The sequence below is a fragment of the Aotus nancymaae genome, unplaced genomic scaffold (genome assembly GCF_030222135.1).
Source record: "Aotus nancymaae isolate 86718 unplaced genomic scaffold, 86718_ANA_hifiasm-v0.15.2.pri h1tg000029l, whole genome shotgun sequence".
Taxonomy (NCBI): domain Eukaryota; kingdom Metazoa; phylum Chordata; class Mammalia; order Primates; family Aotidae; genus Aotus; species Aotus nancymaae.
The window spans coordinates 58447301-58456688 of record NW_026988442.1 but is presented as its reverse complement, the minus strand read 5'-3'; the positions used below and the strand labels follow the sequence as shown (position 1 = coordinate 58456688).

The following is a 9388-nucleotide window of genomic DNA, read 5'->3' as shown; positions in this document are numbered from 1 at the left end:
CAGTCGTGTGTGGTCTTAAATGTGAGTTGAGTTTATTTGGGTAGCATATAGTTGGGTCTTGTTTTTTAAATAAAGTCATTCTATGTCTTTTTATTGGAAAATCTAATTTATTTATATTCCAAGTAATTAGTGATAGGTCAAAACTTTCTACTGCCATTTTATAATTTATTTTCTGCCTTTTTGAGCTTTTATTTTTGTTTATTCATCATTTCACTTTTAAAACATTATTATAGTTGAATACTAAAACAAAGACAATAGCAAGTAGTGAACATATTATGATTACAATCCTTCACTCATTCACTACTGCTCATCAAATGCCAGCAGTGAGTGTTACTCACTGCTCCTTTTATAAATTTTGGCACTGAAACACCACTTCTAGGATGTTACCATCCTCATATGTTTATCCAATGGAATAGTGCTGTCTTTTCTGATTTGAATCAAAGTACACCAGTTCTACTTGATCTATTTCATAAATGTCTTTTATTTCTTTCCTGTCAGGTAGGAGTTTACCCAACTAAGAGAGCTTATCATGAGAGAGAAAACCATTCTCAGGAAAGTTGACCTTGAATTTTGATGATTAGGTGATGCTTTTCCTATGGTCTATGAAGAATTGGCATGATTTCATTTAGCACATACTTGATATCTTCATGCTTGACATTTGGACCTGGGTAAGAGGTGATGACTATAGTTCAGTAGTCAATCGTGGATATCGATTTTTAGAAACCACACTATATTTCAACCAGTTATATGTCCAAAGATGTAAAATAATCTTCTTGTGAAGTAAAAACAGTATGGTCCTTTTCATCTAACTTAAAGATATCTCCTGGTTCCAATCTGGGTTCTTTGTCTCATTCACTATAAAATGTTATCTTCTGGCCATCTTTCATGCCTTTGTCAACATAAACTTTTAGAATCTTTTTCCCTCAAACTATCTTTCTTCCATTTCAGTTTTTACATCTATCTTTAGGACTGATTCATTCTCCATGAGCCCGGCACTCCATACATACAGACTAAGTTTGCTGAACCATTCGAGGTCCTATCTCATGAATTTGTATTTGCAGTCCAGTAACTTGGCAATCGGGACAGCGCTATACTTCTCTCCCATTTCCGCCCGCCCCCCTGACTTCTGCCTTCACATTAGTCACAAATTACATTCCTGTGAGGTGCCAATTTTCTTATTGTACTGTCATATACGTTTTCTAAGGTTTTTGAGAGCTGATGCACAACAGTGTTACTCCTCTTTTCTCTCTGCATTCTTCTTCCTCCATAAATAATTATATCGAAGATGTCCATGGGGGACCCAGAATTTCCACTTGCTTAGCCCTCTTATTTACCTGTTATCTTTCTTTGTTGAATAATTCCCTTTTATTAGCATCAGAAATAACTTTGTAAGCTTGAGAAAACTGTTTAAACTTCCTCCTTCATTTGGATTTTTATCAGGGTGGTACTTCAAGGACAGGGTCTCACGAGCCTTTTTCAATTTTTCCTTAGTGGTACTTTGTTTGACCCTCCAAAACATCATGGAAAGTGGTTTATTTCACCATTTTCTACAGCTAGTGAGTGGGCTGAGGCAAATCTGAGAAGGCAGAAAGGACTGCGTAGCTTCATGCAGCTCAGGCAGCTGCTGCTTCTCGGCCTCTCCTGAGTGTTCTGGAAAGTTCCACCTGGTTAACTGAAGCCCTTGCTGTCTTCTCCTTGTTTTTTATTTACATTTTTTCTTCCTCTGTTGCTGTCATCATTTGTAGCTTAATAGTTTTCTGCAGTGAATTATTTATATTTTTAAAATCTAGTATAGATTTTTGCTCTTTGGTTATAAAACTTACATAAAACATATTTATAACAAACTATTTCAATCTGATAACAATTTAACTTTGATTGCATTTGATTTTGTAGAGTTACAAAACTCTAAACTTTTACTCTACCCACTACATTTTATGTTTTTGTTATCAAAATGTACATCATTTTGTAATTTGTATTCCTTGAAAATTAGATTTTACTTGTTGTTTTGATGCATTTTTATTAACTATCATACTGAGATAAAATTGGTTTAAATATCACCATGTCAGTCTAGAGTATATTGAATATGATTCTGTATTACTTATACCATGAATTTTTGTGCTTTTGGATGTTAAAGATAATAATTAGTGGTCTTTGGTGCATTTTAAAGAATGTCCTCTAGTCATTCCAGTAGGACAGGCCTAATCATAGTGAACTGTATTAGTGATATGGTTTGGCTGTGTCCCCACCCAAATCTCACCTTGAATTGTAAAATCCCCATGTGTCAAGGGCAGGGCCAGGTGGATATAGGCCCAGAATCATCGGGGCAGTTTTCCTCATACTGTTCTCATGATAGTGAATGAATCTCATGAGATCTGATTGTTTTATAAGTGGGCCTTCCCCTCAACAAGCTCTCTTGCCTGCCACCACTTAAGACATAATTTTGCTCCTCCTTTGTCTTCTGCCATGATTGTGAGGCCTCCTCAGCCATGTGGAACTCTGAGTCAATTAAATCTCTTCAGTCCTTCATATGTCTTTATTAGCAGCATGAGAACAGACTAATACAGTAAATTGGTACCAGGAAGTAGTGAGGTGCTGCTATAAGGATACCCAAAAATGTGGAAGTGACTTTGGAACTGGGTAACAAGTGGAAGTTGGAATACTTCAGAGAACTTAGAAGAAGATAGGAAAATGTGGGAAAGTTTTGAACTTTCAGAGACTTGGAGGGCTCAGAAGAGGAGAGGAAGATGTGGAAAAAATTTTGAACTTTCTAGAGACTTGGAGGGCTCAGAAGAGGAGAGAAAGATATGGGAAAGTTTAGAACTTTCTACAGATTTGTTGAATGCCTTTGACCAAAATCCTGATAGTGATATGGACAATGAAGTCCAGGCTGAGGTGGTCTCCGTTGGAGATTAGGAAATTGTTGGGAACTGGAGTAAAGGTCACTCTTGCTATGCATAGAAACTGGCAGCATTTTTCCCATGCCCTAAGAGTCTGTGGGACTTTGAACTTGAGAGAGATGAAATTTCTAAGCAGCAAAGCATTAAAAAAAAAAAAGCAGAGCATAAAAGTTGGAAATTTTTGCAGTCTGACAATACAATAGAAAAGAGAACCTCATTTTCTGGGAAGAAATTCAAGCTGGCTGCAGAAATTGGCATAAGGAGGAGCCAAATGTTAATCACCAAGACAATGGGGACAATGTCTCCAAGGCACGCCAGAGACCTTTACCTGCAGCTCCTCCCATTATAGATCCAGAGGTCTGGAAAGGAAAAATGGTGTTTTGGACTGGGCCCAGGGCCCCCCTGCTGTGTTTAGCCTAGAGACTTGGTGCCCTGTATCCCAACTGCTTCACATCCAGCCGTAGCAAAAAGGGGCCACTGTACGGCTCAGGCCATTGCTTCAGGGGGTACAAGTGCAAGCCCCAAGCCTTAACAGATTACACATGGTGTTGGGCCTGCAGGTGCATAAAAGTCAAGAATTGAGGTTTGGGAACCTCCACCTAGATTGCAGAAGATGAGCAGAAATGCCTGGATGTCCAGGCAGAGGTGTGTTGCAGGAACAGAGGCTTCATGGAGAAACTTTGCTAGGGTAGTACAGAAGGGAAAGTGGGATGGGAGCCCCCAAACAGAGTCCCCCACTGGTGCACGGCCTAGTGAAGCTATGAAAAGAGGGCCACTGTCCTCCAGACTCCAGAATGGTAGATCCACTGACAGCTTGCACTGTGCACCTTGAAAAGCTGCAGACAATCCCAGCCTGAGAAAGCAGCTGGGAGGGGGCTGTACTCTGCAAAGCCACAGGGGTGGCACTGCCTAAGCCCATGGGAGCCCAGATCTTGCATCAGCGTGACTTGGATGTGAGACATAGAGTCAAAGGAGATCATTTTTGAACTTTAAGGTGAAATTACTGCCCTATTGAATTTTGAACTTGCATGGGACCTGTAGCCCCTTCATTTTGGCCAATTTCTCCTGTTTGGAACAAATGTAATTACACAATACTTATAACCCACTGTGTCTAGAAAGTAACTAAGTTGCTTTTGATTTTACACACTCATAGGCAAAAGGGACTTGCCTTCTCTCAGATGAGATTTTGCACTGTAGACTTTGAGGTAGTGCTGAAATGAGATAATTTGCGGGGCTATGAGGAAGGTGTGATTGTGAAAGGAACATGGGAAATGTGAAAGGAACATGAGATTTGGGAATGATCATGGGCAGAATTATATGGTTAGGCTGTGTCCTCATCCAAATCTCACCTTGAATTTTAATAATCCCCTCAGGTCAAGGGCAGGGCCAGATAGAAATAATTGAATCATGGGGGCAGTTTCCTCAATATTGTTCTTATTGTAGTTAATAAGTCTCATGAGATCTGATGGTTTTATAAATGAGAGTCCCCCTTCACAAGCTCTCTTGCCTGCCACGTAAGACATGACTTTGCTCCTCCTTTGTCTTCTGCCATGATTGTGAGGCATCCCCAGTCATGTGGAAGTATGGGTCAATTAAACCACTTTTCTTTATAAATTACCCAATCTCTCTTATGTCTTTATCAGCAACATGAGAAAATACAAATACACTTAGCTTTTGCTTATCTGGAAGTCTTTGTTTTGTCTTATTTCTGGAAAACAAATTATTTCTGAAAAATCAGCTTTGTTGGATAAAATATTCTTGATTGGCATGGGTTCATTTTTTTCCTTTTGCACTTTGAATATATTACTTCAGTCCTGCCTGGCCTCTGAGGTTTTCACTGAGCCATTCTCTTCTAGCCATATTGGGAGTCTTTTCTATGTGATATGTTTCTTATCACTTGCTATTATCAGAACTTTTTTTATGTCTTTGATGTTTGATAGTTTGATTATTATGTGCCGTGACAATCTCCTCTTTCAGTTGAATTTAATTGGAGAATTTGGGGTTCTCATACATAGCTGTTGGCATTATTCCTTAGATTTGGGAAATTTTCAGCTATTATTTCTTTAAACATGTTTTCTGGCCCTTTTATCTATCTTCTCCTTAAAATCCTATTACACATAGATTTGGTCTCTTGACCAAATCTGTTCAGTAATTTTCACAGACTTCATTCTTATTTTTTTTCTTGGCTCCTTTTGCTGGTTAATTTCAGATACTCTGTCTTGCAACTTACTAATTCTTTCTTCTGCTTGATCAACTGTGTTGAACTTATTTATTTATTTATTTATTTATTATTTTACTTTAAGTTCTGGGGTACATGTGCAGATCTTGCAGGATTGTTACATAGGTATACACATGCCATGGTGGTTTGTTGTCTCCATTCCCCTGTCGCCTACATTCAGTATTTCTCCTAATGTTCTCCCTCGCCAATCTCCCCACCCTGTGCTATCCCTTCCCTAGCCCCCCGCCCCCCAACAGACCTCAGTGTGTGATGTTCCCCTCCCTGCGTCCATGTGTTCTCATTGTTCAACACTCACTTATGAGTGAGAACGTGTGGTGTTTTTCATAGGCGAACTCCCATTCACAATTGCTACAAAGAGAATAAAATACCTAGGAATACAACTAACAAAGGAAGTGAAGGACCTCTTCAAGAAAAACTACAAACCACTGCTCAAGGAAATAAGAGAGGACACAAACAGGTGGAAACACATTCCATGCTCATGGTTAGGAAGAAACAATATCGTGAAAATGGCCATACTGCCCAAAGTAATTTATAGATTCAATGCTATCCCCATCAAGCTACCATTGACTTTCACAGAACTGGAAAAAACCACCCTACACTTCATCTGGAACCAAAAAAGAGCCTGCATAGCCAAGACAATCCTAAGCAAAAAGAACAAAGCTGGAGGCGTCTTGCTAACTGACTTCAAATTATACTACAAGGCTACAGTAATCAAAACGGCATAGTACTGGTACCAAAACAGAGATACAGACAAATGGAACAGAGCAGAGGCCTTGGAAGTAATGCCACACATCTACAATCATCTGATCTTTGACAAACCTGACAAAAACAAGCAATGGGGAAAGTATTCCCTGTTTAATAAATAGTGTTGGGAAAACTGGCTAGCCATGTGCAGAAAGCTGAAACTGGACCTCTTCCTTACACCTTATACAAAAATTAACTCCAGATGGATTAAAGATTTAAACATAAGACGTAACTCCATAAAAACCCTAGAACAAAACTTAAGCATTACCATTCAGGACATAGGCATATGCAAGGACTTCATGACTAAAACACCTGTTGAAGCTTTCTATTGCACTTTGTCTTTTACCCATTATATTATTTATCTCTAGGATTTCTATGTATTATTTTTTAATTTTTAAAATTTCTTTGTTAGTGTTCTCATTTTCTTCATTTATTCCTTCTAAATTTCACTTAATATTTTATTTTTTACATGTTTTCTTGAAGTTAATTAAGCTTCTTTAAGAAGATTATTCTGAATTCTTTTTCTGCCACTTTATAGATCTCCATTTCTTCAGAGTCCATTGTTGGAGTTTTCTTATTTCTTTTCAGTTTTTCATTTATTTTATTATTAAATTTGTCTTATTAATTGTCTTTAAATGTATTTTATTTTAGATTTATGGGATACATATGCATGTTTTTCTTTTTTACAGAGCTATATTGTGTACTGATGAGGGTTGGACTTCTAGTATATTCGTTAACCAAATATTGAACATTGTACCCAATAGATAATTTTTCAAAACTCACCCCCATATCTATTATTTTGGAGTCCCTGGTGTCTATTTTTTTAATCTATCTACCCCCATTGTTTAGCATCCACTAATAAGTGAAGACATGAGATACTTAGTTTTCTGTTTCTGCATTATTTTGCTTAGAATAATGGCCTCTAGCTCCATTAGTGTTGCTGCAAAGCACATGATTTTATTCTTTTTATGGCTGGGTAGTATTCCATAGTGTGTAGATACAATCTTATCTTTATCCAATTAATCATTGATGGACACTTAGATTGGCTTTATGACTTTACTATTGTACTGCAATGAATGTATGAGTGCAATTGCCCTTTTTATATAATTATTTCTTTTCTTTTGGGTGCATACCCACTCATAGATTTGCTGGGTCAAATGGGAATTATATTTTTAGTTCTATGAAAAATATACTGTTTTCCATAGAGGTTGAACTGATTTACATTCCCATGAACAGTGTATGAGTGTTCCCTTTTCTCCACATCCATGACAACATATGCTACATTTTTACAGTTTATCAATAGCCATTTTGAATGATTTTACATATTTCATTGTGGACTTAATTTTCATTTATCTGATCATTGCTGATGTGGAGCATATTTTTATATGTTTGTTACCCACATGTATGTCTTTTTTTGGCAGTAGTGTAGTTCATTTTCTTTGCCTACTTTTTAATGGGGTTTCTGGGTTTTTTTTGTTGTTGTTTAGTTGTTTGAGTTCCTTGTGGATTCTGGATATTGGTTATCTGTCAATTGCATAGTTTTCAAATATTTTCTCTGATTATTTAAGTGGTCTTAATCGTTTTCTGTTCATAATTTCTTAAATCGTTTTCTGTTCATAATTTCTTTTGCTGTGCAGACACTTATTTGTTTAATTAAATCCCATTTTTCTGTTTTTATTTTTGTTGCATTTGCCTTTAGGGTGTCATAAATTCATTGTCTAGGGAAATGTCCAGAATATTTTTCGTAGGGCTTCTTCTAATATTTTTATAGTTTAAGGTCTTACTTTTAAATCTTTAATCCATTTTGGGTTTCAATTTTGTTTATCCATTCAAAGGACCAACTTTGTTTCATCAAGTCTTTTTTGTTTTAGGTTTTTGTTTGTCTGTTTCAATGCCAGTTAGTTCTTCTCTGATCTTTTCCATTTTTCTTTTGCTAGTTTTGCTTTTGGTTTCTTTTGGCTTTTCTAGTTTTTTAAGATATAATGTTAGGCTGTTAATTTTATGTTTTTCTAAATTTTGAACGAAGGCATTTAGTGCTATAAACTTTGCTTTTAACACTGCTTTTGCTCTCTTCCAAATGATTTGATATATACTGTCTCTATTTTCATTTGTTTTGAACTTTTTAAAATGTTTCTCTTAATTTTGTTGTTTACCCAAAGGTCATTTAGGAGTAGGTTTTTTAGTTTCCATTTGCTTATGTAGTTTTGATAATTTGTCTTGGTGTTGATTTCTAATTTTATTCCACCTTGGTCCAAGAAAATATTTGTTATAATTTTGAGTTTTCTGAATGCATTAAGACTTGCTTTATGGCCAAGCATATGGTTGATTTTGGAGAATGTTCCGTGCACAGATGAAAAGAATGTGTATTCTGTGGTTGTTGGATGCAATGCTCTGTAAATGTCTTATAGGTACTATAGTCCAGTTTACATCCAGAATGTTCTGTAGTCCAGTTTACATCCGAATGTCACTGTTTATTTTCTGCCTTGATGATCTATCTGGTAATGTCAGTGAAGTGTTGAAGTCCCTTACTATTATTGTATTGCTATCAGTTTTTTTCTTAGGTCTAGTAGTGTTTGTTTCTTGAATCTGAGCACTTCAATATTAGATGCACACATATTTAGAATAGTTAAATCTTCACGTTCTAGTGAACTTTTATCATTATATAATGCATTTTTGGTCTTTTTTTACTGTTATTTAAAATTTGTTTATCTATTGGAAGGATGGCTACTCTGGCTCACTTCTGTTCTTAATTTGTGTTATATATCTTTTTCTATCACTTTACTTTGAGTCTGTAGCTGTCTTTAGCCATTACTTCTGTCTCTTGTACAGAGCAGATGGTGGAGTCTTATTTTTTAACCCAATTTGCCACTCTGTATCTGTTAGGAATATTGAGGCCATTTACATTCCAGGTTAATATTATTATGTGAGATTTTGTTCTTGTCATAGTGTTGTTAGCTAGTTGTCTTGGAGTTTCATTGTGTATAATTGTATTCTAGGATTACAAATATGTATAATTGTTTTCTAGGATTTGTGATTTTTGGACATATGTGTTCTTCTATGATGGTGAATAGTATCCCTTCATTTCAATCTTTAGAACTCCTCTGAGTCAGTCAAGCGATGACAAATTCTCTTAGCTTTTCTTTGTCTGGAAAAGGCTTTATTTATTTTTCATGTATGAAGGTTAGTGTGACAGAATACAAAATTGTTGGCTAGCTTCCCGTCACCCCACCCCCAACCTAAGGCTAAAAATGGCCTCCTAAGCTCTTCTGCCTTATAGAATTTCTGCTGAGAAGTCTGCCATTAGTTTGATAGAATTTCCTTTACAGGTGAGGCTTCTCTATTGCCAATCTTAGCATTTATTCCTTCCTGTTGACTTTGAATAGTTTGATGACTATGTGCCTTTGTGTGGTTCTTCTTGGATTGTATCTTGCAGGAGTTCTCTGAGCCTCTCATATCTGAATATTTAAATATTTAGATTTTTCCTGAATTATTTCCTAAAATATACTTT

At 36.3% G+C, this 9388-nt stretch overlaps 1 pseudogene; it reads right to left on the bottom strand.

The window, feature by feature from the left end:
• Positions 1-400: 400 nt before the first annotated feature.
• On the bottom strand, positions 401-1293 carry LOC105718978 (dnaJ homolog subfamily A member 1-like; annotated as a pseudogene).
• Between the last annotated feature and the right edge of the window lie 8095 nt (positions 1294-9388).